This window comes from Musca autumnalis, unplaced genomic scaffold (genome assembly GCF_047663935.1).
Source record: "Musca autumnalis isolate F117 unplaced genomic scaffold, ASM4766393v1 scaffold_5, whole genome shotgun sequence".
Lineage (NCBI taxonomy): Eukaryota > Metazoa > Arthropoda > Insecta > Diptera > Muscidae > Musca > Musca autumnalis.
This window is the reverse complement of record NW_027412088.1, coordinates 122,655,009-122,680,306: the sequence shown is the minus strand read 5'-3', so window position 1 is coordinate 122,680,306 and position 25,298 is coordinate 122,655,009. Positions and strand designations below refer to the sequence as shown.

Below are 25,298 nucleotides of genomic sequence, written 5' to 3'. Positions count from 1 at the left end.
GGAAATTTTTACAGAAGGTACTCCCTGTTTAGAGCGATACAGCCTTACCCGGCTCAGCAAACCCGACTGCTACGTTTTTACTTGTTGAGATTATGAGGAACAGTTTTTTCCTTTGTCATCCCAAATTCGAAGAAGACATAGGAAAATTCCTAGAAATATTATGCATCCATTGAAAGTACTTATTTATTCCATAGCGTCCTATTTTTCTATGCTAGATGCAGTCGGTTTAAATCAACTTTTCTGCCTTTATTAAAAAAAAAATAATCAGCAGAAAATTCCTTTTTCGTTCAATAGACATTTTAGAAGAGTTCAAAATAGGGCTTATTTTCTAACGTACGCTGTATCTCTGAAACTTATTCGAAGTAAAACAAATAGATCAGTTGAACATAATCTTAACAGACATCACTGCGGTGGAACATAAGTTGTATCATGAAAAATGGTTAATATATATTTTTTTGAAAATTTTAAGTACAATAAAGAGTTTGTAATTTTTAAAATAGTCAGAATAGCTCATTACAAAAACGAGTTCATTTATTGTTGAATTGATGTTATCAAAAATTTGAAAATCAAAAAATCACAAGAAATGTTTTTCTAGTTGTTGTTCCATGATGTTGTTCATAAGCTAAAGTAGTATTGGACGTTTTATGCCACGAACGTTCAATTAATATTACATTGTTCTGAAGTCAGTAACACTATAGTCGGTCCAAATTACGATTAGACCCTTCAAAAACGACTTTAAACTTGAAATCAACTGTGCAGAAAATTAATCATATACAGTATAGTCTCGATAATCCGGACACTCGTTAATCCGGGCAAAGCGGTAATCCGGACACAAGAATTTTTTACATTGTAGACTCGGTAATCCGGACATCTCATATTTTTCGTACCTCGATAATCCGGACATCAATATTCTTTCCTATCTTGAGCATTAGATTCTTTTTCATTTCATTGACGTGTTCGTTCTTAGCAATAGCAATTGGTGTATAAATAAGAAAAATTAAGTTTTTCAAAGTTTTCGGCACACATCTCGTCTTTTTGATCAGCCACTGTTGACACAGTTATACAGTCAATATGGAATTAACTATCTGAATCTGTCGAATGATTTTTCTACCCTTTAATCATCGATGTCTAACTATGATAAGCAACAGTATTTTCAGCGTAGTGTTGGGTAGCCTAGTTCCCTTAAAAATCGATGTCGGGTGTTCCTTTCCTCTGAAGGAATTAGTTCTTTAGGTCTCCGATTAGTGAGAAAGTCCCTTGGAACTGTGCAATGTATTTCAATGATATTTTATCTAGAAACGTTTAAAACATTTGAAGTTTTATATCAAGTCGTTAGAGACTTATGTCCCATGGACACTGAAAATCAATATGTGTACATGGGATACGAAGCTTATATCGTTGAATAAAACTATGAATAAATATACACCAATTGTAAAGAAGTTTTAGACTGCAAAAATACACAGGAAATGTCACCTAAATTACGCTGGAGGAGTAAAATTAAGAAGAAAATTTGGTAGCCAGGAAAGCTGCATAAAATGGTCGCAACCCGTGATATTTGCTTAATATGAATTCGGTTACCGTAGATGTCAGGGTACTATCTAGTAAACCTCCGATATTAATGATTTTAACTTACAAAATTATGTGTTCGGACAATTCGATAATCCGGACATCGCCGAAACATGTGGTGTCCGGATTAACGAGACTATACTGTATTTTGGATAATAAGTATACAGATGTAGTTAAATTATAATCAGTAATACTTCCTCCAATACTTTTCAAATTTAAAACAGTATAAAATTTTAGGAAAAAACTAAAAAAGTGTGTAGCATAAGCTAATATCATATGCAAGACAAAATATGACCTGACTACGTCGGTGTCTCAACTCTTATCATAATAAACTGCAATTTACCGTAGAAATGGAGATTAACAATAAACTACCATATCTAGATATGACAGTTATTAGAGACAAAGACCAAATTAAAACAAACTGGTACAGCAAACCTTAGCAATGAGGAATACGAAAATATCAACAAAAACAAAATCACAGAGATATTACAGAAAAACATTTATCCGAAGCATACAATAAACAAATTAATAGATAGAAAATTGAAAAGCCTAAAATATAATCAACAAAAAACTAATGATAAAGAAACCAAACATCATACCGAAATTGACAGATAGAAATGCATTGAGAACAGTTACAACAACATACGAAAGCAAATCCACAATAGCATACAAATCAAATGACACATTACATAGACTATTTTCAAAACGAAACAGAACTGACAGATTAACCCTCTTAGCGCCAGAATTTTAATTTTTTTTAATTTAAATTTTTTTATTGAATTCAGTTTTATTTTCATTTTTAAGCATTTTTTAAAAAATAACTTTTTTTCTTAAAACTTATAGTTTTTCCGCAATCGGGTGTCCGTTAAAACGGACAGTGGCAAAATCCACTACCGTAAATTTGTATGGGAAATCGGTGTTTTTTACAAATATTTTCCATCGTACGCCCTAAAGAACGGCATGTTTATGTTAACCATAATTGTAAAAAACACCAATTTCCCATACAAATTTACGGTAGTGGGTTTTGCCACTGTCCGTTTAAACGGACAGCTAACTTTGCAGTGTAATAGAGAATAATTCTTGCTTTGTATTCACAATTTATGTTTTTAAAATAATACTTTCACATCTTTTCTAACTAATCTCTGCGATGTATAAGTGGAACCTATCTACTAATGTGTTTTTTACCATTGTAAGAAAATCAAAAAATTACTTCACGAAAAGGGTTATTTTTGTGACCGAACCGCGAAAAACTACGCAGGTCAAATGTCAATTTATGAACGAGGAAGGATAGACATATGAGCAAGCAATTAGAAAATACAACAAATCTCGCAAAAAAACACTTTTCTCACTGTTTTTTACCTGCATTTTTGTGCACATTTTTTGCTGGCTTTTAAACGACCAGTGGCTTTAAGTGGATTAAAACAGTGCAATGTTGTTTACGAAATAACTTGCAATGGAAAAGAAGGCGAGCCATGCAATAAAGTGTACGTAGGTACAACAAAAATAATGCTAAACACAAGAATAAATGAACATGAAGCAGATGTGCGGAAAGGAAAAGAAAGCACAGCACTATCTCAACATATTAAAGAATTTAGACAAATGTCAAAATACTGGACCGAGAACAAAGAGAAAATAAAAGATATACTCTTGAAAGTTTACGTATTCAAGAGAGAATATATAAGTCCATTAACACCAAAGAGGACAAAGACAATGCCAAATTTCAATATTCTGTTGCAATCATTTAAGTTTATACGGTTCTGTGATTTAGGTTAAGGATTTTCTGCAATATTTTTTTATACATTATTAGTAATTATAATTTTTAAATTATACAAAATCTGTGTTGTGAAGTCCCGTTTTTTATAATAAGAATAATAATTATTGGAAAAGCTATAAAAACTAATTGTAAGTAAATTAAACCAATGATCAAAAACAAAGCTGTATAAAACAAATATTGTATTTTTGTCAATAGGATTTTCTAATAAAAACTCCTGAAGAAGTTGGAAAGTCGCCAACGAAACGTTGACTAGATAATGAAATAAATTAGTTTTTTATACATAACTGACCAAATTAGCCCAGTGAAAACCACTTTATATTAATAAATAAATACGGTCATAATATCCACAAAATAAAAAACATATTGTTAACTTTAATCTCAATGGATATGTTAATGTGGATTGCTCTGTGCTGTGTCTCCAATGTCTTGTATTTCATATGAACCTATGGGAATATTCAATATGAAAGAGATTATTATCATTGTCCACGTTTGATTTTGAATTGTATGAATGAAAATCAATTAAGCAACACTCATTACTACCATCTCCCAATTAAATAGGATGTGAATAGTTTGAGTGTAAAATTGAAGATTTTTCGGTTAAAGTAAACGTTCTTGATATTGCAAGATTCTTTGTCGTAATAAGTAAAAAGACAAAATACACATATGTTTATTAGACAGCGGAATTTTATGCAACCCCTATTTTTGGTCCGATTCATGTCAAATTTTGGGTCTGGGCATATTTTTGGCTTCTGATTACAATGCAATCGAAACATATGACATATGCAAAATGCATAAATTTTTGCATATGCAAAATTTATGCATTTTACATATTTTCTTATGCAACAAATATTTCAATAATAGGTACAAAAATTTTTGTGTGTACAATTTTTCTGTTTAAAATTATCTTCAGACAGGTCAATAAAATAGAGAAATGTATAACCACAGCCACAACCTTCAAAATACCGAAAATCGGGAGGTATCGTTCTATGGGGGCTATATGAAGGCCTGAACCCACAATGAAGACACAATGCCAAATTTCAGTCATTTCGGTGGGATATTGAGGCCACAACCTTCAAAATACCGAAAATCCATTCTATGGAGGCTATATGAAGTCGTGGACCTATACCGATAAATTTCAGGTGGAAAGTTTTATACCCCCAACGAAGACTTGATACCAAATTTCAGCTATTTCGGAGGGATATTGAGGGCACAACCTTCTAAATACCAGAAATCCCGAGGTACCGTTCTATGGGGGCTATATGAAGACGTGGACCTATACCGACAAATTTCAGGTGGAATATTTTATACCCACAAGTAAGACAAAACGACAAATTTCAGTCATTTCGGTGGCATATTGAGGCCACAACCTTCAAAATACCGAAAATCGGGAAGTACCGTTCTATGGGCGCTATATGAAGACGTGGACCCATACCGACAAGTTTCAGGTGGAACATTTTATATCCACAATGAAGACAAAATGCCAAATTTCAGTCATTTCGGTGGGATATTGAAATTCAAAATACCGAAAATCGGGAGGTACCGTTCTATGGGGGCTATATGAAGACGTGGAACTATGCGGACATATTTCAGTTGTAAATTAGCATACCCCTAACGAAGACTTAATACTAAATTTCAGCCATTTCGGTGGGATATTTAGACCACAAATCCATGAATATATTTTTGCATATGGTTTTGCACATGCTCATTTTATGCAGATATGTAAAAATATGCAAAGTATGCAAAAATTTCTGGGCCTAATTCGTTTTATTTTGTAATAAAACGAGTTTCTGTCTAATCAGATCTCTACGACCATCCTAATCATGTATGCATTTGCATAGGATTCCGCTGTCTAATGTTTATATAGGTTTTTTTATTGAGTAAAATACAAAATATGGAGAATTACAATACATTATTCTTATCTATCCATTAATTTATGTTGGTTTGAAAATCCCAGCCAGTTAACAAAGACTTTATCACCCGTTGTTTTTAATATTTTCTCAACCAAATATTTATTGGAGTATTTTGTAGGTAAAAGTTCTCCTTTATAGAAGCATCTATGTTATGGATTTCCTCCGTAGTCTTGGAGTAAATAAGTAGCAGTGTTTGTTATCCTTATTTTTCTTATTTTGAATATTTCCGTAGTCCAGTTTTGGGCATATTCCTTTTCAAATTGATGTTTGTATTTGCTGATACGAACATAATCACCCACACGAAGATTTTTTCTCTTAAATTTTCCTCGTGCTTAAGAGTGAAGTTCGTTTACCAATCCTCGCTTTTCCATTATTAAGGTTTGGGGGTTATATTAGAGCAATTGAGTTGAATGGGGATGAGATAAGACTTCAAAAATTTCCTTATGTGATTGCTTGAGTAGGGATATTTCTTCTCTTAGTAGAGTACACTCCTGAATGATATTTTGGTTCAATACTTCTTGTGTTGATTTGTGAATGTACGTATGCTTGGTTGACCGCATCCGCTCCTTCTGCTGGAGGCGCAACGTTCCTAGTGTTTTAAATTTTGCACGTCGGTTGTTATCTTCATCAACACCTGTATTAAAATTCAATATCATACCCAATGTACATAAGAGTAAGGTGATTCTATACACAAAGAACTAGACATAGAAATTCCTATAATAATGGGCGATTTGAATGTTAGAATTTGAAATATGCAAAAAGACATTGATGATATATTTAAAGAGAAATTTCATGCTGGTACTTAAGAAAAAATATCCAAAGATGCGGAAATAAATACAAGAGGAAGCAATTTTTTGAATTTTTGTCACGACCATGGATAGGTGATTGCAAATGGCATGGCAAAATGTGATGAACTAGGCGAATATACTTTCGTTAGCACTGTTGGAACCTCTGTTAATGATATACACATAGCCCAGAAAGTCTGCGTTCAACTTATTACTTTTCAAAAATTATACTAAAACTTTACATATATGGGTAAATGAGAAAATTTGTTCTTCCATAAATATTTTATTGGCACTCTTTAGTACAAGAATAAAATGAAAAACTCCAGGAAACCCATTACTATTACGTAGATAGCGGTATAAAATTGTTACAACTGCTAAATTGGAGAACCAAAAAGTCGGCGATCACTTTTTCAATATTGTCACAACTGATCGTTCTGTGAGCTTGTTTGCACATTTAACTTAAAAAAAAAAACAAAGAAATTAGCATTGATGAAAGGACAATTATCGGTAATTTATGGAAAAAGCTATCGAAATATTGGTGAAACTGTAGGTAGAACATATTCGTCCATATTGCAAATAACGACGATAAGATAAGCTATTTGTGTTCCACAATAATTCCCTTTCCTGGAACATTGATCTCAGCCGCATGCTTTGAAGATTTATCTTGTTCGAATCAAAATGTCGTGGCTAAGCCAAGTTTTTTTGCATTTTGGTTCAAATTGTGTCTCAAGATGTTAAGGTCCATTGTCGATTCAATAAATATAAGTTGGCCCACTCCAGAAGTTGCCATACACCCCAAACCATAACAGCACCCCCACCATGTTTTACCGTGCCAAACAAGATTTTGTTTTTCAAACGCTATTCCAGCTTTGCTCCAAACTATTTGACGTCCATTTATTTCAACCATAATGCTATCGTCCGAAAATATCACTTTTTCCAGAATTCTGGAGGCTTGTTCACATATTTAGAGATGGACAGTGGGTAAATACCCAATGGGTAAATACCCGGTAAATTGGGTAAATACCGGGTAAATACCCATTTGTGGGTATTTACTATATTGAATCGCCAATACAACATCTTTCACCCTATTTCTGGGTTTAGGTTGTGAAATCGTTTCAAAATGGATAGTTTTACAATACTTTAAATAAGTGGGTAAATACCCGAGTATTTACCCAAATATTGGGTAAAAACTCTTTAACTGCCGAACCACTTGACGTAGCCTGACGAAATTTGGCTCACATCTTACTTATATCAAGAGAACATCTGGTATTGAAAATGGTCTCTGGGTCCATGTTTTGATATAGCCCCCATATAACCGTGCCTCCTGATTTAAGGTATTTTTTACCCATTAGCCACATTTTACAATCATATTGGCTGAAATTTGGCACAGTGAGTTCTCAATATGTAGACAATATCCTTGCAAAGATTTGTCAACATAGGTCCACGTTTTCTAATAGCCCCCATTTAAGGGTACCCCGATTTCGAGTATTTACCTAAAAGTTGGGTAAAAACTAATTGACGTAGGTTGCAAAAATTGGACTGAAATCTTTGTTTTATCAAATAACTTCTGGTACTGAAAATTGAATCAATGGGTCCACGTTTTGATATAGCCCCCATATAACCGTACCTCCCGATTTCAGAAACCCATATTGGGGCTACAAGAAAACGTGGATTTACGTGGACAAGTTTTTCCAAGGATATTTTATACAAATTGGGAACTCACTGTACCAAATTACAGTCAGTATGATTGTAAAAAGTGGCTAATAGGTAAAAAATACCTTAAATCGATAGCTACAGCTATATGGGGGCTATATCCAAACATGGACCCATTTTCAATACCTTTAATACTATTGGTATAAGAAAGATTTGAGCCAAATTTTGTTAGCCTACGTCAAGTGGTTCGACAGTTAAAGAGTTTTTACCCAATTTTGGGTAAATACTCGAAATAGGGGTACCCTTAAATGGGGGCTATTAGAAAACGTGGACCTATGTTGACAAATCTTTGCAAGGATCTTATCTACATATTGAGAACTCACTGTGCCAAATATCAGCCAATATGATTGTAAAATGTGGCTAATAGGTGAAAAATACTTTAAATCGGGAGGTACGGCTATATGGGCGCTATATCAAAACATGGACCCAGGGACTCCATTTTCAATACCTTTAATACTGTTGATATAAGAAAGTTTTGAGCCAAATTTCGTCAGCCTACTTCAAGTGGTTTGTTAAAGAGTTTTTACCCAACATTTGGGTAAATACTTGGGTAAAGTATTGTAAAACTGTCCATTTTGAAACGATTTCACAACCTATACCCAAGAATTTGGTGAAAAATGTTGTATTGGCGATTCAATATAGTAAATACCCAAATAAATACCCACAAATGGGTATTTACCCGGTATTTACCGGGTAAATACCCGGTAAATACCATCTCTACACATATTCATTAGTAGACATCGGATTTTGCATATTTGCATATGTTTTAATAATAAAGATACGAAGATTCTGATTGGACCAAAATTCGTTTCAAAGAAATCTAAATTCAATGGCAGGGTCATATTTTGTATTTATTTTGCATATTTGCATATTTTGCATATGCACAAAATATGCAAAAAATATGCAAAATATGAAAAAAAATATGCAAAAAATATGCAAAATATGCAAAAAATATGCAGAATATGCAAAAAATATGCAAAATATGCAAACAGTTTTTGGCCGAAAATCGTCATAAAAGTCGTAAAATTCACAATTAAAGTTGGAAAAAATGATCAAAACAACTTCAAAGTGTCCTAAATTAGGATTGTTTGCCGTTTAACGTCGCTTTTTTAGCAGATTATTGTGCTATTGAGACCCCTTACCACAGTGTGGATATAAAAATGTGGTTATATGTCTATTGTAATACCATTTTTGTATTATTAACCTATTAAAAAATATAAAATTTGTTAAATTGTCAAATATTTTGTGTAAAATTCAATATTTTCTTTGTGTTCATTTGTTGCATAGTCTGGTTTTAACTCAAAGGGAAAACATCGATGACCAATTTTTTATACGGCACTCCCCTAAAGTTGTTAGTTGGGTTAGATTTTAAGATTGTTAAAGTTTAAACACCATTGGAGTATGTTAACACATGCCACTGGGGCCTCGTAATTATGAAAATCTTGATTTTTTGGCTATTTGACGACTTCAACGACCAATATCTATGAAACGGTTAAAGCTATTTGCTTGTGTTATGCATTAAATTATGCCATACTTTTCTTGATATTTCTTGCCGAACAACAAAATACCTAAGTAGTACTGAATTCAAGATAATAAAGTTAATGTCCTGAAAACGCCTTAGGGTGAAAATGGAGTCTATTATGAAAAAGCCCTTTTTACAGTGTTTTATTTAACTTGTCTGTTTAGATCAAATCTAGTAACTTATTTTCCACACAGTTGTAGTTGACCAATCGAACTAAAACTTTGCCCCCATATAGCGGTACCACCCGATTTAAATATTTTAAGGATTCTGTTTAAATGTTTAGGCCGAATTGGCTATAACTTGGCATTTGGGGTTCCCAATGGTACAGAAACTTCCTCACTAAAAATGTTGGACTTAGGTCAAGGTTTTGGTATAGCCTCTATATAACGGTACAACACGATTTCAAGTATTTTAAAGTTTGTTCGGCCTAAATTGGCTATAATTTTTGTTACGAGGTTCCCAGTGATCAAAAAAAAATAAATGCTGAAAAGTTAAAAATAAACAAGTAAAAAAGCATTAAGTTCGGCCGGGCCGAACTTTTCATACCCTCCACCATAAAATATTCATTCCTGTCCCCAACTTTAAGTGAGTACGTTAAAATGTCAGATAATGTACATAAAATGCTTCATTCGGGAGGCCCTTTTTTATGGTGCCTATATCTAACTGTTGACAATTTTTGGTGGGCTAGAAATTGGGAGGTACTGTTATATAGGGGTTATAATAAAACATGGGCCTATGTTGACAGTTTTTGATGGGAGCCTTTAATGTCAAATAACTCCTAATTCGGTTAAAAAATTTAGCTAGAATCTTCAAAATATCGAAAATCGGTACATAACGTGGAAACTTCAAATGTCATTAACAGCTAGTTCGGAGGTATCTGGGCTATACGAAAATATGAACTTAAATGAACAATTTTTGTTGCAGAATTTTTGTTGGCTTTTAAATTTCAAATTACAGAAAGTTCGTCCAAAAAATTAAGCTAAGGTACAGAAAATCGGGAGATTTTTTTTGGGGTTATACAAAAACATGGATCTGCGTTCGGTTAAACATTTTAAGTAAAATCCTCAAAGTACCGAAAATAGGGAAGTATCGTTATATTGGGGCTATGTTGAAAATTGTTGATGCAGATGTGTGGTGACCACTACAACCTTTAAATGTCAAATTACAGTTAGTTCTGTTAATAATTGTAGCTAAAATTGCCAAATTACTGAAAATTGGGAGGTACCGTTACATGGGAGCTATATCCGAACATGGACCTATGTTGACAATTTTTGATGGAGAGGTGTTGTGACCACTAAGAACGTCAAATGTCAAATTACTGCTTCTTCGGTTTAATATTGTAGCAAAAATCATCAAATTACTGAAAATCTGGAGGTACCGTTATATGGGGGCTTTCTTGACAATTTTTGGTGGAGAGGTGTGGTGACCACTAAGAATTTCAAATGTCAAATGTTCAAATTACAGATAATTCGGTTAAAACTTGTTGGTAAAATTCTCAAAATACCTGAAATCGGGCGGTAACGTTATATGGGGGCTATTCCAAAACATGGACCTATGTCCACTAGTTATATAAGTTTATTGACATTTAAGAACCCTAAATATCAATTGATAGCTAAATCGGTCTGAAAATGTAGCTAAAAACGTCAAAATACCGTAAATCGGGGGGTACCGTTATATGGGGGCTATACCAAAACGTGGACCTATGTCCACAACTTTTGTCACATAAGTTTATTGATATTTAAGAACTTCAAATGTCAAATTATAGCTAAATCGGTCTGAAAATATAGCTGAACCCGTCAAAATACCGTAAATCGGGGGGTACCGTTATATGGGGGCTATACCAATACGTGGACCTATGTCCACAACTTTTGTTATATAAGTTTATTGACTTTTAAGAACCCTAAATGTCAAAATATAGCTAAATCGGTCTGAAAATGTAGCTAAACCCGTCAAAATACCGTAAATCGGGGGGTACCGTTATATGGGGGCTATACCAATACGTGGACCTATGTCCACAACTTTTGTTATATAAATTTATTGACTTTTAAGAACCCCAAATGTCAAATTATAGCTACATCGGTCTGAAAATGTAGCTAAAAACGTCAAAATACCGCAAATCGGGGGGTACCGTTATATGGGGGCTATACCAAAACGTGGACCTATGTCCACAACTTCTAATTTATAGGTTTATTAACACTTAAGAACCCTAAATGTCAAATTATAGCTACATCGGTCTGATAATGTAGCTAAAAACGTCAAAATACCGTATATCGGGGGTACCGTTATATGGGGGCTATACCAAAACGTGGACCTATGTCCACAACTTTTGTTATATAAGTTTATTGATACTTAAGAACCCTAAATTTCAAATTATAGCTAAATCGGTCTAAAAATGTAGATAAAAACGTCACAATACCGCAAATCGGGGGGTACCGTTATATGGGGGCTATACCAAAACGTGGACCTATATCCACAAGTTTTGTTATATATGTTTGTTGACACTTAAGAACCCTAAATGTCAAATTATAGCCAAATCGGTCTGAAAATGTAGCTAAAAACGTCAAAATACCGTAAATCGGGGGGTACCGTTATATGGGGGCTATACCAAAACGTGGACCGATATAGCCCATCATCGAACTTGACCTGCCTGCAAACAAAAAACGCATTTTCCCAAAATTTCAGCGTCCTATCTCTATTTTTGTGGATGCTAGAGTGATTACCACAGACGGACGGACGGACGGACGTGCTCAGACCGACTTAGAATTTTACCCTGATCAAGAATATATATACTTTATAGGGTCGCAAATGAGTATTTCAATGTGTTACAAACGGAAAAACAAACTTAATATACCCTCCATACTATGGTGGAGGGTATAAAAATAGTTAAAAATATGTTACAGTGTTTTATTTACAAATGCACTTAAAACTAGAAAATAATTTTTAATGATTAAATCTCTCAAATAAAACGCTTGCGTTTGAATGAAAAATTGTGGCAATATTAAGTGGCCACCAGCGTTTTATTTCAGAGAATCCATCATTAAAAATTATGTTCTAGTTTTAAGTGCTTTTATAAATAAAACATTGTAACTTAATTTTTTAAATTTTTTTTATTTCTTCCCAAATTATCAATTTTTGGGAATGAAAACAAATGTCTTTTACATTTTGTTCATATTTAAATTTATTTAAGGGACTGACATAATGTGATTTTGGAGACATCTGGGTAAAGATGACTACTTGGTGATGAACTCGACTCCTTGCTCTGCTATGTCGTTCAAATTGTTTAACATCCCCTTTACCCTTCCTGGTAATTGATGTTCTGCGGTCAAGTTACAGGATCTTTTTCAAGAAATTACGCCTGGTAGACTTTTTCTGGAAATTTCGGCAGTTGTTCTTTTGTTATACCCCGGTTACACTTAGCCAGATTAACCCAGTGGGTTTGGATTTCAAATGTCAATTCCATAGCGCAAACGTCAAATAAATCCTACCGAAGTGGGTTAAACCGGCATAAAACTCTAGTGTAGCCGTACTATTAGTTTGGTTTTTTCCATCTTCTTTTGCTTGCTTTGTTAAGATTTTTGTCGCATTTGGTTCTTTACGGTGGTTTGAACTATCAGATCAGGCCAACAAGTTCAGGACTAAGATACCACAGATGATTTATCATTTTGTTATTTTTTTTCTGATATTTGTTTCGTATTTCAACAAATCTTCAATGCGGTCTTTTTTTGGACCTAAAAAATATTTCTGAATTTCGTTTTCACTATTTGTTGTATTAAACTCAATCTATTGTCTCTAATCCTTTTCAACCTATAGATTATGTTTACCCAATCCATCCAATATTATATCTAAATAACCATTATCTTGTTCATTATACGCTTTGTAAAATCAATAACCCACACTCTCATTTATAACACTCAGTTGTTGTCGTTTGATACAAAATAAATAAACAAAATAAGAAACGTTCTGGGCGCATTAAACCAGGCTCGAAAGATGAAAACACAAAGTGCTTCTACGACCTCTTGTTCTTGGGAAGTCAGCTGGGAAGTAGTTTTAAAACATTCTCGCCTGCATCGAACTTGGATTTGTCAATCGCAGACTATTCTTATAGAAATCGCGTGAATATGTTTGGTTGATGCCCGGATGTGCTGCCAAACTTGCAGTCAAAAATCCTTTTCAACAATACTTCTTATAAATCTGTACGCAGGTAAAGAAGCTCTCGACTTAACATCTGCTCAAGCTTACTTACGACTTAACATCTGCTCAAGCTACCAGACCCCATTATTCTAGGCATTCGTACACTGCTAAGCCTTGTTTCTCCCCTGAGCTACTGTCAGTTTCAGGAACGCCCAGGAGTTGTTCTTTACCTCCATACCAGATGATACCAGAACAGCAACCCGTTCTTTCTGCACTGTTTTGGGAATACCTGGTGATAGTTTTCCATGCCAGTGCACGCAAATAGCCTTGTTTTGGGGTATCTTCATGAAGTTGTTGCTAGTATTTTTCACTGTTTATTCTCCGGAATAAACGGATAAAGCTTCTAAGGATCATATATTGGTTGGGGTCCTCTCCGAGAGCTTCTACTGTAGATAAAATGATTCGACTAACGTTCCTATAGGACACTTTACAGGGATCCAGCAGCAATGACAATTTCATGGTTAGGAGTTTTTGTTGAAGCTGCGCTTGATTATTTTCGGGACAGATGGTTCTTCAGGTTCTATGAAGCGTTTAGCATCAAAAGAAGACCTAGGCCTCATTGAAAATCTATTGAAATACGAAAACATAGGCAGAAAAAGGAATTAAACAAAACAAACAAAAATCACCTGTGGTATCTTAGTCCTGAACTTGTTGACTTGGCATTGTTTGATCCAACAGTGCAAAACACCGTAAAGAGTCAAATGGCGACAAAAAACTTAACAAAGCGAAGATGGAAACTTCTCCGGAAATATTCGACCCAAACTTACAAAAGAACAACTGTTCGAAATTCATAAAAAGGTCACATTAACTCCGAGTCGAGCTCACCACAGATTACAACCAATTAAATATAAAGGACCAACAACTAAAACAATGCGTTCTCCAAGTAGTCGGCTATGCCCAGATAGGCTAAATTTTCGCCCTACGTACGCCAGTCACGTTAATCGGGACACTGGCTTTCTATCTCGAATTTAGTAAAACTTACGCATTTTGTTTTTGAATATAAAATAAACAGAATGGCCTTTAATTTAATGCATAATACGGGCAAATAGCTTTAACCGTTCCACAGATATGGGTCGCCGAGAGAGACGAAATTTTCTTAACTTCGAGGCTCCAGTAGCACGTGTTAACTTATTCCAATGGTGCTCAATTGGCAATCTTAATCTATCTAAAATCTAATCTAAGAAAACAGTATAGGCGGCACCCCCGCCTAAAAAATCCGACATCGATTTCTTCCCTTTGAGTTAAAACCAGCCTAAAGCTACAAATTAAGCCAAAGAAAATATTGAATTTACATAAAATGATTGATATTTTATCAAATTTTATATTTTTGTGTAGTTTAACAATAAAAAATAGTATACCAATACCATATACCCCACACCACACCGTCGTTAGAGGTATCAATAACAAAATAATCCGTTAAAAAATCGGCGTTAAATGGCCAACAGTCTTAATTTAGGACACTTTAAAGTTTTTTTATGATTTTTTCCAACTTTAATGACGATTTTATGACGATTTTCGCCCAAAAACTGATTGCATATTTTGCATATTTTTGGCATATTCTGCATATTTTTTGCATATTTTGCATATTTTTTGCATATTTTGCATATTTTTTTTTGCATATTTTGCATATTTTTTGCATATTTTGCATATTTTTTGGCATATTTTTTGCATATTTTTTGCATATATTTTGCATATTTTTTGCATATTTTTTGCATATTTTTGATATGACCCCAAATATCGAAAAAATGGCCCTCAAAACGCCTAGATCCAAAATTTGAGTCCAATCGGATGAGAAATAAAAAACATGCAAAAATCCGATGTCTATTCATTAGCAAATTCAATGAGCTTCTGCCTGTTCACTAGTGATATGTATGGTTTTTGCCGTGGGACTCTACCGTGATATCTACCTTGTTGCAGTAATTTTCTGGCAGTTTCTGCACAAATACTTATTTTGAATACCACTTTCATATTCTCAAAAATTTCGAAGTATTTATCGGACGGTTTGTTTAATTTTATTAGTTATGTTACGCTCCTCCCGTTCTAATAATATTTTTTTTATCACTCTCTGAATGGACGAATATGTTCTACCCATGTTTCACCGATATTTCGATAGTTTTTTTCCATGATTCACCTACAATTTTCCTATCATCAATGCTAACTTCCTTGCCCTTGTTTTCCGTTATTGAAATTATTCACTCTTTTAAGTTAAATGTGCAAACGAGCTCACAGAAGGATCAGTTGTGACAATATTGATTAAAAAATGGGAAAAAAACTAACGGTACTATTACAACATATAAAGTGAACGCAGACTTTTTGGTAGTGAACGCAGATTTTTTGGTTCTCTAATTTAGCAGTTGTAACACTTTCATACCGTCATCTCCGTAATAGTAATGGGTTTTCTGGAGTTTTTCATTTTATTCTTGTACTAAAGAGTGCCAATAAAATATTTATGGAAGAAACATTGTTCTCATTTACCCATTTATGAAATTTTAGTATCATTTTTGAAAAGTAATAAGGTGAACGCATACTTTCTGGGCTATGTGTATGTGCGATATTGCAAGAAATTCTGTCAAAAATGCATACATTTAAAGTCCGACCATATACCAATAGTTTTAACGATGATGTTCAGAACAACCAATATGGTAAGAAAATACATTGTTACCAAAGTTGAACAATGTAAGAACTCGTACTCAGCAACCACACTTAAATTTTAACGAAATTGTCAACATAGCACATCGAACTGTAGCTGAGAGGAAGATGAGTTTTTAAACACATGAAGAAAGGTTGAACTTGACTTGTTTTAATGCCAGAAAAACTCCTTCGAATATTTGAATATATTCAGAAGACATCCCAGTATTGAGTCCAGACAGAACTACTTAAGATTCAATAATTATTGATTGATTACACTGCTCAACAAAATTGAAAAAGTTGAATGTTTCAGACGAAGTTGCAGTTGTTTCTAGATGAAATCGGCGAGTTATTTTCAAATTCTGTCCCGGGTTTTCTCCATCAGCTCTTGTTTTTAAGATATAGCTCAAAATCGGTTTTTACGAGTTTTACCCAGACTTTCGTTATTTTCGGATACAAACAAATATTTTTTGTGGGGTTTTCGACATATATATATTAAGGAGATGTTGTACGCTCGATACAAATCGTTTTTGAAATAATTATGGTGAGTATATATAAAAAAATATAGAAAATATACGACGGACCTTGTAAAAATTGCATATTTTGAGTACTTTAAGCTGTAATTACGTCATCAGGGGAAGTCATAGGATCTTCATATGGTACTCCGGATATGCTTAGGGTGTTTACTATATAATCCAGTATTCAAATGTATAATATAAAGTTCATAGCGCCCATGATTCCGCCATAACCTAAAAACCATCATGAAGAATGCCATTGAAAAGTAAATGGCTTATGTGGTAATGATATCACTGGTAAATGATTTCCCTTTAGCAGTCTTCATGGCGATTTTTAGGTTATGGCCGAATCATGGGCGCTATGAACTTTATATTATATATTTGAATACTGGACTATATAGTAGACACCCTAAGCATATCCGCATTGCCATATGAAGATCCTATGACTTCCCCCGATGACGTAATTACAGCTTAAAGTACTCAAAATATGCAATTTTTACAAGGTCCGTCGTATATTTTCTATATTTTTTGATATATACTCACCATAACTATTTTAAAAACGATTTGTATCGAGCTTACAACATCTCCTTAATATATTAATGTCGAAAAACCCACAAAAAATATTTGTTTGTATCCGAAAATAACGAAAGTCTGGGTTAAACTCGTAAAAACCGATTTTGAGCTATATCTCAAAAACAAGAGCTGATGGAGAAAAACCGGGACCGGATTTGAAAATAACTCGCCGATTTCATCTAGAAACAACCGCAACTTCGGTTGAAACAAAAGTCGTGTTGACCAGTGTTATAATCAATATAAAGAAATTTGTCAAAAGTCCAAAATGGAATACGAACACTCGCTGGAAACGAAGATAGACAATGTGAACAACTCTCGTGATTGGTGGAATTTGGTAAAAGAGCTGAGAAACGACGAAAGGGGCTGTGATATATATGTGGAAGAGGCTGATTTAATGTCATATTTTCAAAACCTTCTCAATCAATCGCAAATATCCCAAGATATTTATTATTCGTTCTGTATACGTGAAGATGATGATTTGGATAAAGAAATATGTCTATTGGAAGTTAAAAAACACTAAATAAAACAAGGCTTAATAAAGCCCCTGGAGAAGATCGTATCCCATACGAATTCTACAAATACTCTGGAGATGATTTTTATACCCTCCACCATAAGATGGTGAAATCATAATCATTGTAGACCCCACAAACTATATATTCATGATCAGCGTGCAATTCTACATCGATATAGCCATGTCCGTCCGTCTGTGGAAATCACTCTAGCCTCCGAACGGATTGAAGTAGGTTGATGAAATTTTGGTAAAATCTATTGTATGCACGTAGGACTTTTGGGCTATGTAGGTCCACGTTTTCGTATAGCCCCATACAAAGTGACGTCGTCGTTTAAGAATTGTTTAAGATATTTGTCCCATTTGACCACCCAATTTTGTTGTAATTTGGTATTTTGTGTCTGCAGAGGCTAAGAAATATTTCTATCAAAATTTGTTTATATAGGCCTACGTTTTGGTATAGCCCCCATATAACGCTCCATTTATAGTACGCGTCATTTAAGGGTATTTTGAATGTATTAAGCTGAAAACACATCCAACGTTTGAGTAAAGTTTTGTGTTGGGCGTTGAGAAAAAAACAACAACAACAACAGGGCTACGCCGACACCAAAGTCCAGCGTTGATATGTTTGCCGGCATATATTTCAAATGAATTTGAATTTTTCGGCACCATGTCGAACAGTGTAAAAACGGCCAAAACGACACAAAACTTTACCCAAACGTTGGATGTGTTTTCAGCTTTAGTCCCATTTGACCACTGAGTCGGTTGCAATTTGGTATTTTGTGTTTCCAGAGTCTAATAAATATTTCTACCAAAAAAATTTTATATAGGTCCACGTTTTGATATAGCTCCCATAGGACGTTATCTCCCGATTTTCGGTATTTTGAAGGTTTAAGCTATATTATCCAACCAAAATGGCTGAAATTTGGTATTTAGTCCTCCTTTGGGCTACAAAACTTTCTCACGGAAATTTGTGTATCGGTCCACGTTTTGATGTACCTCCCATAGAACGTTGCCCCCGGATTTTCGGTATTTTGATGGTTTTAGCCTCACTATCACACCGAAATGGCTGAAATTTGGTATTTAGTCTTGTGTGGGACCACAAAACTTTCTCCCAGAAATTTGTCGGCATCGGTCCAAGTTTTGATAAATCTCTCATAGAAAGGTACATCCGGATTTTCGGTACTTTTAAGGTTTTAGCCTCCTTATCACACCGAAGTGGCTGAAATTTGGTATTTAGTCCTCCTTTGGTCTACAAAACTTTCCCACGGAAATCTGTCGGTATCGGTGCACGTTTTAATATACTCAGCAAAATTTGAAGGAATTTGTTCCATGCGATGACGTGATTTCATGGCATCTTTTGCATTGGTTCAAACGAAGTCGTAAAAGATCCGTTATTTTTATTAGCATTTGAGCCATTGTAAAGGAAGTCGTGAAAGATCCGATCTTTTCATCAGCATTTGTACCCATGCAAAGGAAGTAGTGAAATACCCGATATTTTCATCAGCATTTGAACCCATTCCATCGACCCAATAGAGATGAATTTTGTGTTTTTATTTATAAAATTTTTTCTAAATATATAAGATTAATTATTTACAATAGGCTTGATGTTGTTGGAACTCTCGTCGTAATGATAATGTCATTGCAAAGGGTTGGTGGAAATGACATGCCAAAGCATTGGTGAAAATGACATGTCAAAACATTGGTGTAAATGACATGCTTTGGATCCAAAAATGAATAGCATTTTTTGGGGTCCACGCTCATATAAAATTCATCGATGAAGATGCTAAAAAGATGACATGCCAGCTCACTTGCACCCATGATTGAATGACATCTTTGGCATCGAACAATTTTCTGGGATACCACCATAAAACGGTACATCCTGATTTTCGGTATTTTGAAGGTTTTAGCCTCATTATCTCACCGAAGTGGCTGAAATTTGGTATTTAGTCGTCTTCGGGAAACAAAACTTCCCCCCAGATATTTGTCGGTACCGGTCCACGTTTTGATATACCTCCCACAGAAGCCCAATAAAATCTTCGATGCAAAATCATGAGTTGAATCATGGGTGCAAGTGATCTGGCATGTCATCTTTTTGTCATTTTCACTCATGAATTTTATATGAGCGTGAGCCCCAAAAGATGGCGTTCTTTTTTGGATCCTAAACATGTCATTTTAACCAATGCATTGACATGTCATTTTCACTAATGCTTTGGCATGTCCAGGGTTAAAAGTTAGCATCTAAAAACATTAGCATTAGCTGTACACTTCAACTGCTACACAATATTCACACACACGGCTAAATGAGCAACCGAACGTATATTTATTTTTGTACATTTTTGCTTATTTCGTTTTTTACGCCTAATCTTTTTTTCGTTAGGCATAATCGACAACCACGCTACATATTTAGCAGTCGGCTGACCATTCTTCGCAGCGAATTAGCCAGAGAGGGTGTTTTTTGTCATTAGAGTTGCCAACGCAGTAATAAAAAAGATGTAATTTAATGTCAAAATGCTCCCATCATATGGTAGAACCTAAAGAATACTAATTATTATTGTTTAAAAATAAAAAAAAAATATGTTTTGAACGGCTTCACCTAAAATTCACATGTCCTTTGAACGAAAAAGTGGAATTAATTATATCGTGATTTTTAATGCATTACACTGGTAACCCTGATCTCAAAAACAATTGTTTGCTGAAAACATGGCTAAGCCGTTGAAACTTTGTTGCTTATTCTCTTTTCTGATATGTGTTGATCATCTGTGCTGCAAAATATGAGTATGTGTGTCTGATGCTTTTTTATTAAAGCAACAATATCAAATAGCATCAGCATCGCTAGCAATATTTTTGTGAAATTTGTTGCTACATGTTGCCGTTGTTCATTGTTGCTAAACATATTTCGAAGAAATTTTCGCAGGCAAAGCTGCAAATATTCGGTGCTTTTGCTAATATGGCGTTAGCATTTTAAACCCTGGGCATGTCATTTTAACCAATGCATTGAACGTTATTTTCACCCATTCTTTGACATGTCACTTTAACCAATGCTTTGACATGTCATTTTCACCAACCCCTTGGCATGACATTTTCATGTCTTGTTTGGAAAATAGAAATGCTCTATTGAAATATGGACAAACAAAACTCTTTATTAATTCAAACGAATTCACAAAATAACGACAATTAATTGATCAGCAAAAAGTTTACATCCAAAATTGCAATGTAATCACCACCGCTGCAACGCAAAAGATTACTTCCTCCGTTCTCCGCAACTGATATTCTTTCATCTTACAAAAGGTTTTTTCTATTATCTTCCCATCACCAGTTCAAATATCGACATGGACTCCAAATGTACTCCTCTAAGTATTTTTATTTCGTAAATTACTTTTATTTTATAATTTTCTTATTTTATAACAACATTTTGGAAATTTATACTCTTTTGTTTAGTGACGAAAATATGTAGGGATCTACAACCCGGCTTGCTTTAGGGATCTCTAAGAACAAAATGTAACGAACGGGGAGGAGAGACTTTTTCTGGAAAATACCATTTATGCTTAATTAATTTATTTTTAATTGTTTCTTTCCCAAAGTCGTTTCTTTATTTTCAGATTCTTGTTCCTTTTCGTTTCGGACTTTTTTTCAAATTCCAAGAAGCGAGATTTGATTGGTTTCGTTCTATGTATGTCAGATTTAGAACAGACAAGGGAACTTTTAAAATAGCAATGTGTGCAGTCCGATTCCATTTTTAGCTCGATGATTGGGACTTCATTTTTATTGCAGACATTTCGAGCTTCATACAATACCAACTGTTTAGAAGTTTTAGTTGTCTGATATGCAGGAAATGTAAGATAACATCACGACGACAGTTCTAACAACTTTGGTCTGTTAACCTACTACGATAACCATTTTTCCTTTATGTCATCGGAAAAAAATAGTAGAAATTAGTAGATTTTTGCAGTACTGGAACATACCAAAATGAAAATAAACAGGTGTGTAAATAAAAACACAAACATCATCTCTATTGGAACGATGGAATGGGTACAAATGCTGATGAAAAGATCGGATCCTTCACGACTTCCTTTGCATTGGTTCAAATCGTAATGAAAAGATCGGATCTTTCACGACTTCCTTTGAACCAATGCAAAAGATGACATGAAATCACGTCATCGCAAAGAACCCCTTCCTTAAAATTTTGCTGGGAAGCTACATCCCGATTTTCGGCATTTTCAAAGTTTTAGCCTCAATATACCACTAAAATTGCTGGAATTTGGAATTTAGTCTTCGTTTGTGGTATAATGGTATAACCACCAAAATGGCTGAAATATTTAACTGAAATTTGTTGGTATAGGTCCACGTCTTCAAATGGTACTTCCCGATTTTCGGTCTTTTGAAGGTTGTTAACTCAATATATCACTGGAATTGGAGTATAAAACTTTCCGCCAGAAATTTGTCCGTATAGGTCTTTATATAGTCGTCTAAGACTGAACTCACAAATTTTTGACATTTTAAAAGTTTTAAAAACAGACAGCATATGTCCACGTTTTGCCAAGGGTCCCATGTTACCTCCCAATTTAAAATTTGTTTGAAGATTTTCCTATCGAATTCATTGTTGTTAATTGCAATTTTTTGTTCCCAGAAGATACTCGCAAAAAACTATCCATTCAAATATATGTAGGATTATTTTAACCGTCATGGACCGGTATTGCCCAATTTTATGTATATCGAGGAGTTTTGTCAAATTTTGGAACAGAGATTATTGTAATTTGATATTGTGTTTAGTCAGAGAATAGAGAGAACAACGATTAGCGCTTTTAATGAGCTCTGAAGGAGATGTAACTTGGTATATTGGGATCTCAACCCCTAAAAAGAAAATTATCTGTATAATGTGACTATTATCAGTTGGTGGTAGAGGGTATAAAAAATTCGGCCCGAGCGAACTTAACGCTTTCATACTTGTTTTAAATGAAACAGTGCGCGCTTGCAACCTTTATTTCCAAAGAGCAGAAATTGACACATCTTTCGTAAAAACATTATCTACCCATTTTTTAACAAGTTAGAAAAGGCTATAGTCGGTACGGGCCCGACTATGTGATACCCTACACCACTACCCCTGTGGATAATCTTTTCACTCGAAAACATTTCTTTTACGGAGATACGAAAGTTTTCACCTATCTGGCTTTTATACCAAATGACTTAAGGCGAACTGAACCAAAATAATTAATATTTAGTTTTTATATTTGACTACTCTCGACATCACCAACATCAATAGGCTTCTATCTCTGTGAGAAAATTTCATGATGATCCGATCAAAATTCCGACCTGGAGTGTGATTGCAGAAAAAGTGGAAAAAGGGATGCATTACCGACTATTGCGATATCTCTATTATTTGACCACCTACGCCAACCTAATTTGCATAGTTTTAAAGATGGGATTTTCTACTTTCTTAGTCAGGCTTTGCTTTTAGAAGGTCCCCAACCAAAGGTGTGATATCCGTCATTATTATTAAAATCGCTAAAATGAAAAGTTGGGTTCTATTAGCGACTATTGCGATATCTTCGTTGTGTGACCACCTAGGACAACTTCGTTACATCGTTTTAAAGGTGATATTTTCTACTTTCATTGCCAAGCTTTGCTTTTTATATAACCCTTATAGACGCTGTGATATTTGCTTTGGATTATCCGACCATCACCAAAATCAATAGGCTTCTTCCCCTCCGGGACCCCCATCAACACCCAAAATTTCGTGACGATCCGATCAAAATTGCGATGTGTACGAGGGCAGTTCGGAAACTTCTTAGCCTAGCACAAAGAGCGCGGTATAAACAGAAAAAGGTTAAGTGTTTTGAAAACTTCCATCTCTGTTATGAACACATGTTAAATTTTGTTTCGATCTGACAACTCCTTCATATAGAAACAGGTGTTCAAAAAAGACTCATCCGCAATTTTTTTACAATGGAAAAATTAGAAATACGTGCTGTCATTAAATATTTACATAAAACAGGTTTATCGGGTCAAGGCATTCATAATGATATGGTGAATGTGTTAGGTGAAAGTGCTCCTTCATATGCAACAGTAAAAAATTGGGTTGCTGAATTTAAACGTGATCGTACAAGCATTGAAGATGAACCACGTAGTGGACGTCCAAAAACAGCAACAACAACATAAATTGTAGCCAAAGTGCATGATATGGTATTAAATGATCGACGAATAAAAGTGCGTGAAATTGCTAATATCATGGGCATCTCAAATTATCGAGTCCATTTAATTTTGCATGAAGAACTACAGATGAAAAAGCTTTCTGCAAGATGGGTGCCGCATTTGTTAACAGTTGATCAAAAACGCATAAGAATGAACATTTCTCAAGCTTGTTTGGATCGTTTTAAGCGAAATAAAATGGATTTTAAGCGTCGTTTCATAACTGTTGATGAGACATGGACCCACCACTATACTCCAGAGACAAAAGAACAATCCAAACAATGGACTGAAGCTGGAGGAAGTGCCCCAAAGAAGGCAAAAACAATTCAATCGGCTGGTAAGGTTATGGCAACGGTTTTTTGGGACTTCAAAGTTATTTTATTGATTGACTATCTGCAAAAGGGTAAAACAATAAATTCAGAGTACTATTGCAACCTTTTGGATCAATTAAATGTACAAATTCGAGAAAAACGTCCTGGCTTACAACACAAAAAAATAATTTTTCATCAAGACAACGCACCAGCGCACAAGAGTGTTTTAACAATGGCTAAAATCAACGAATTAAAGTACTAGTTGCTTGACCACCCACCTTATTCTCCTGATTTAGCTCCCAGTGACTTTTACTTGTTCCCAAATCTAAAAAAAATTACTTGCTGGCAAGCGTTTTACCTCAAATGAAGATGCAATTACAGTTGTAAACCACTATTTTGAAGACCTTGAGGAAAACTATTTTAATCAAGGGATAGAATTGCTAGAAAAGCGTTGGACTAAGTGTATTGAAGTTTCAGGAGATTATATTGAAAAATAAAAATATTTTTGAAAAACTAACTATTCTCTTTCATTGTTAGGCTAAGAAGTTTCCGAACCGCCCTCGTAGCGTGATTTCCAAAAAAAAATTAAAAATGGGATGTATTACTGACTATTGCAATGTCTCCGTTACTTGGTCACCTACGCCGACCTAGTTTGCATCATTGTAAAGATGGGATCCTCTACTTTCAAAGTCAGGCTTTGCTTTTGAAAAGTCCCCAACAAAAGCTGTGATATTCGTCATTATAATTAAAATCGCAAGAATGAATATTTGGGTTTTATTTGCGACTATTGTAATATCTTCGTTGTTTGATCACCTACGAGAACTTACTTTACATCATTAGAAAGGTGATATTTTCTACTTTTATTGTCAGGTCTTGCTTTTGGTATACCGCATATAGAAGCTGAGATATTCGCTTTGGAAAAAAACGTTGTCTTTTTATCCACATAAGTTTTTTGTCCATTCAGACCCCTGAATATTATCCGACCATCACCAAAATCAATAGGCTTCTTCCCCTCCGGGACCGTCATCAACACCCAAATTTCGTGACGATCCGATCAAAATTGCGACCTGTAGCGTGATTACAAGGTTTAGATGGACAGACGGACGGACACAC

The 25,298-nt window shown here is 34.6% G+C and overlaps 1 protein-coding gene across 5 annotated transcripts in view; it reads left to right on the top strand.

Annotated features, from left to right (window-relative positions):
• Positions 1-25,298, top strand: part of sbb (scribbler) — a 704,451-nt gene that overhangs the window by 336,911 nt on the left and 342,242 nt on the right. The gene's annotated exons all lie outside the window — the stretch shown is intronic.